This window comes from Danio aesculapii, chromosome 21 (genome assembly GCF_903798145.1).
Source record: "Danio aesculapii chromosome 21, fDanAes4.1, whole genome shotgun sequence".
Classification (NCBI taxonomy): Eukaryota; Metazoa; Chordata; class Actinopteri; order Cypriniformes; family Danionidae; genus Danio; species Danio aesculapii.
In genome coordinates this window covers 19,528,666-19,535,080 of record NC_079455.1, presented here as the reverse complement: position 1 = coordinate 19,535,080, position 6,415 = coordinate 19,528,666, and the positions used below count along the sequence as shown (strand labels likewise).

The window sequence follows — 6,415 nt, the reverse complement described above, 5'->3', positions numbered from 1 at the left end:
GACGAGGTGGCCGAGTGGTTAAGGCGATGGACTGCTAATCCATTGTGCTCTGCACGCGTGGGTTCGAATCCCATCCTCGTCGGAATTCAATGTTATGCTAAACATTTACCCGACAAACTTTCAAACCACGAGAGGCTTTAAAATCACGTGTAAAAGGAATTCGCTAGTCATTTCTACCAGTGCTTATTGCCGAAGTACGGGTCGTGTTGTCAGCAGGTACTTACACATATTGTAACAGAAGTTATATTTATAGTTTATTTGTAATAAAGCGTCAACAAAACACGAAAGTTTAATTTTATTTGAGTAAAACTGCTCTTGCAGTACTTTTGCATTATTTTACCACTAGATGTCACTATTGAACAGGATTAACACCACTCACTGCACACATGCGGTAAAGCTGTTGCTGATTATGTCCAAGTGTACCCCACACGTGCTGAAAACGAGAAGCCAAAACATCTCACTCCCGGTGGACGTCTGCAGCTTGATTATGTATAGTCATAATGCCCGCGTGCCCTCCACCTAAACGAATAAGGACACGAAGCCAGTCTGAAAATCAAATCACACTGAGTTTTTCCCAAATGTGGTTTCTGTCATTTTGGTTAGCTAGTTCGCTATATCAGACTCAGGTTTAGCCTACTCAAGAGGTAGTTTTCCTTTAAGAAAATTAGTTTGTTTTTTAGATAGTGACTTGACTAATGCGGGATGCTGTGCCACTGTTCGCAGGAGTTTTAACATCACGTGCGCCACAGTTTGTGCTAAATTAACTACTGCGCAGACTCGTGCTCCAGATGACGTCATTGGCGCAGAATGGCCACACCTGGACGTTTTTGGCTTCAATATTCTAAAGTGTAAGAAAATGGAGATTTGTCGTCGTTTTTTATTTCGATACTTTATGATTGTAGGCATAATCATACAAATTTTAGTGACCTATTACATGTCGTTAGTATTAAGATACTATATTAATATGTTGTAAAGTTTTGTTTTTAACTTAAACAGTTAGTTCACCCAAAAATGTAAAGTCTGTTATTAATTATTCATACTCATGTCAGTCCAATCCCCTGAGACCTTTAGATCATCAGAAGACACTTTTTTAGAGATTCTTATGATTTCAGTTGAACCACTGATGCACATAGAATGCTGACTGTGTTTTTGGTTCATTTCACTTTGAACATCTCATGACTATTACTGTCTGTAGCTGCGTTTCCATCCACCTATTTTTATGCATATTTTGGATATGCGAATAAAAAAAAATCAGTTAATGTAAACGCCATGATGTGCATACATTTTGAAAATGTGCATTAAAAAACATGCGCATAACTGAGTATGATAAACTTTTTATTCGATAAGATAAGATGCGCATAAACTACGATGGAACCACTTTTACTGAACAAATTCCAGAATGTGCATAAAAAAAGGTCATGTGATTTTGTTGTAAGAGATCATGTGATGGTAAAAATATGGACAAACCAGCAGGCTGAGCACACTGTAAACCATCTGAAATGTTGTTTTGGTCATTTTAAAACACCTTAACCATTTCAGTATTAGTGTAATTATAGTTTTAATTACCTCCACGTCTCATGCCTTCAAACACAACTAATTTATGGTAGAAAAGATTGATGCAGCTTCTCCTACCTCAATAAATTCCATTTTTACTTTTGATACTTGGCACCAGTTAATCAGGAAGTGACAATTTTGTTCTCTTTGACTACTTGGATGGAAACACTATAATAAATTTAATTTGCATCTTTGGATGGAAACATGATGGACGAGGGAGCACTCAGATTTCATCTAAAATATATTTTATTTTATCAAATTTTTATTCTGAACAGGAATAAAAGACTTAGGCTATCGGAATGACACAAGGATGAGTAATCAATAACTACTTTCTTTTTTATTGAGTGTACTTAGCCTTTAAGTCTATTGCATATTGTGACTACACATAGGGAAGAACAGAATCCTTTAGTATCTATCATCCTATCATTTGTAGGGTTGCATATGTTATATTTATACTAAATTTAAATTTTACACTGAATCTTAGAATGTGCATGGACATATTGTTAAACATGTATGTATGCTCAATTGGGTATATGCACAGAGACTTTTAATTTCAGCTAAATTCTGTCTTTCTATTCTAAAATTGCCTTGTTTGAGGTCTGATTTCTTTAAAAATCTGTCATTTTCACTGCCAGATAGATATACAATATAATGTAGGTCTCAGGCCGGACAAGAAGCACTGCATTAAATCCTATTTTCCATGCACCATGTTGTTAAAATATGACTCCAGTATTTTCAATAAAGTTTCAGAGCTAGCCTGCTGATCCTGACGGCACTTGGATCTCGTTTTACGCTTGAACAACTAAATGAATGCTTAAGTCTATTTAACTGAATGTATTTTAATTACATTACAAGATCAATGCTGTAAAAGGAATCTTATGAAATTGAAAATAGTCATGTTAAGCTTTCACCGGAAGTTTATCATTGGTTGAAAAACACTAGCTGTGCATGAACCCCATTGTGAGTGTTAAGTGTTAAAGTTGCATTCTTACATTCAACACTGACATAGAATAATAAAGAATTTGCACAAGTGTGTTTCAGGACTCAGCTTGATACAGAAAGTCACACCAGGGCACGCAAACATTCAGAACCATGACATGACAGAACCATTAACTGGCAGTCAAACTCAGCATTGCCAGTCAATTACTGTTTAAATAAGTTGATGAGAGAAAATGAAGATGCCAGCAGCTGCTGTAAACATTACATTATGTCGGTTAGACAGAGTCATGAAGAACTTACAGGGTTGGGTTTCAAGGCTGAGGACGAGAGGAATGATAAGGAGGAGAGCGTTAAACAAAACAACAGCTGCTTTTGTGTACCATTGACACTATTAGTATCACTATTACTAAGATCACATCACTCTGCTTCAGCCGTACTGACAGTGAGTTATGTCTGCTTTCAAAATCAAGCTGTAATATTCATATTAATGTGTACAATAATCAAGTTGTAATAGAAATATATTTTACGTCGGTGCCAATAGCCTAGTGGTTAGTGCGTTGACATATAGCACCCAGGTGCTCGCGGCGACCTGAGTTTGATTCCCTGTCCTTTGTCGATCCTTCCCCTCTCTCTGCTCCCTATACTTTCCTGTCTGAAATCTCCACTGTCCTGTCATTAAAGGTGAAAACCCCTAAGAAATAATTATATAAAAATAAATTATTTTTTTTACAATTTATAATCAATAAATGTATACAGTCCACAGCATAAATTAGTAACACCCCATTTAAAAATGTATATTTCTCAGTGAATAGACAATATGTTTTGGTGAATTTAAAGAAAACCAAAGACCTTTTTCTTTATTTACTTGAATTTAAATAAATAAACTAGTACATTTCAATTAATTGTAATATTTTTTATGGTCTCCTTAATGTTTTTCTCTGTTAAAATTGTATTTATTATTTTCCTCTAACATATTAATTTTTAATACAATTTTTTACACCATGATCTTCAGGTTCTTTGTTAATAGTTTCAGTTTTGGCTTTGGTACTGACTAATGTAACTATCTTATTGTATAGCATACTATATAAAGTAGTCATTATATGTGTAAAGTGTGTTCTCATTTATGCCAGGTACTGTATTTGTTAAAAACTGTATAAAAATGTTACAAATCATATGGAATCAACAGACATATATTAAATCCTAGCTTTGAAACATGACATTTCTCATTGTCTTCTTGATCATGAACTCACATTTCTTACTGAATTCAGAGGGAAAAAAACAAATATCTGATAATCAACACGTTTAGAACACTAGAAATGAACTGCTATCAGAACAACCGGTCAGTACTGATCATGGTTCAGGGCTAGAATGGAAGTGCAATGTGCACTTTATTACTTCTCAGTATAGACAGAGTGACATTCTAGGAACGAGCCAAATTCTCACATGCTTAGGACAAAGTGCACGCCATAAGTTTTTTTTGTAGTGTGGGTGAAAAGACTGAAAGGACATTACTGTTGACCTGATCAGAAGAATAAAAAAACAAACACAAACACACACTCACGCACACACGCACGCACAAACACACACACACACACACGCAAATATTGGCAATGTTTAGAGCAGTTAGAAAGTGTTTCTCATGCTGTTTATATGTCCATAAAGAGATCTGTTATATACGCACATTTTATTAATGCATTTTTGCAAATAATGTTAGTGATGACAAATCAAGGTATAATGACATATTAAGGTATAATTCACCCTAAAATCTAAATTTACTAACTACTTGAGTACTAAGGGGTTCCAAATCTTTAAAGTTTCTTTATTCTTTTGAACACACAAGATGATATTTTGAAGTAAGCTGAACACCGGTAACCACTGACTTACAGGCTTTCAGCTTTCCTCAAAATATCTTGACAGAGAAAATTCAATCAGGTTTGGAACAAGTAAAGAGTTACTAAATTATGACAGAATTTTCAGTTTTGGGCAAACTATCCCTTTAATATAGTTAAGTTTTGCACAACATATTTTAACTTCAAACTCATGTTATAGATTTAATCTTCCTGAAGTGATTTTTTTTGTAGCAAATTGTGATAAAATCCATGTTTATTAGCATTGCATTAAAATATATATTACACATATGAAAATACCCAGAGAATATTTTTAATCGTGCATTAATTCTCCTCAAAATTCATTGATGTCTTTGTTCATATTTAGGATTTCCCTGAAGTCAAGTCTTGCTTGTGGACATTTTAGCACTCAATAACAGTGCCAGAGCAGGAAAATTAGTAAATTTGATCATTTTTATGTAGAATTTTAATTCAATTAGCACTTTTACTACAAATAGAATGGTTAAACTTCTTGGTGTAGCAAGATGGTAGCCATGTGTTACCATGGTTAAACTGCTCTTTCACTCTTCATATCATGGTTGTTGCCAATCCTGCAATTTCCCAAATAAAAAAATAGGTTAAATGCAAAATTGGCACCTTAAACACAAACAAAAGCACTCCTGATATTACAAATGACCTAACAACATTACTGTGATGTGAAGATGTCCATTTTACTGATCATATTCCAATGCATTTTAATGATAGTAATTTCTTGTGTAACTGCAGTGTTTTGGTTGTGTACGTGAAACTCCAACTGAAAAATCATCCCAAATATATATGTGTAACAGTGATATTTGAGCTGCATGCAAAAAATGTTTCTTGCAAAGAATTGTTTTGCTTTATAAAACCTTAATATATCATCAGAAGCAAAGAGTTTTCATTTTGTTTTGCATGTACACTCACCAGCCACTTTATTAGGTACACCTTACTAGAACCAGAAATATTTGTCCATGATGCGAATCTCCCGTTCCACCACATCCCAAAGGTGCTCTATTGGATTGAGATCTGGTGACTGTGAAGGCCATTTGAGTACTGTGAACTCGGTGTCATGTTCAAGAAACCAGTCTAAGATGATTCATGTTTTATGACATGGCGCATTATCCAGCTGGAAGCAGCCATCGGAAGATGGGTACACTGTGGTCATAAAGAGATGGACATGGTCAGCAACAATACTCGGGTAGGCTGTGGCGTAGACGCAATGCTCAATTGGTACTAATGGGCCCAAAGTGTGCCAAGAAAATCCCCCACACCATTACACCACCACCACCAGCCTGAACCATTTATACAAGGCAGGATGGATCCATGCATTCATATTGTTGACCGGATAATTTAACCCTACCATCCGAATGTCGCAGCAGAAATAGAGACTCATCAGACAAGGCAACATTTTTCCAATCTTTTATTGTCCAATTCTGGTGAGCCTGTGCGAATTGTAGCCTCAGTTTCCTGTTCTTAGCTGACAGAAGTGGCACCCGGTGTGATCTTCTGCTGCTGTAGCCCATCCACCTCAAGGTTTGACGTGTTATGCGTTCAGAGATGCTCTTCTGCACACCTCGGTTGTAACGAATGGTTATTTGAGTTACTGTTGCCTTTATCTCAGCTCGAACCAGTCTGGCCATTCTCCTCTGACATCAGCAAGGCATTTGCACCCACAGAACTGCCATTCACTGTATATTTTCTCTTTTCAGACCATTCTCTGTAAACTCTAAATGCATTGAATTGCTGTCATGTGACTGGCTGATTAGAAATGTGTTGAGCAGTTGGACAGGTGTGCCTAATAAAGTGGCCAGTAAGTGTATACATTGTTGTTGTTGTTTTTTACTCTCATTAAGTGTCGATCTCAATTCACTTGCATCTTATCAATTAATAAAGATTTTCAGCTAAAAAAAATTTTTTTAAAAAACTAACAATAACAAAAAAAAAAAAAAAAAAAAACACCAACAAAATTAAAATAACTGCAAATTTTCCTTTTTTGGTGAACTATCCCTTTAATTTGAATGCATCTTTTAAATAAGACACAAGTCAAGAGATTCACA

At 35.4% G+C, this 6,415-nt stretch overlaps 1 non-coding gene across 1 annotated transcript; it reads left to right on the top strand.

Annotated features, from left to right (window-relative positions):
- Window positions 1–82, top strand: trnas-gcu (transfer RNA serine (anticodon GCU)). Its single transcript has one exon. It is a non-coding gene; the product is annotated as a tRNA-Ser (tRNA).
- Window positions 83–6,415: the final 6,333 nt, after the last annotated feature.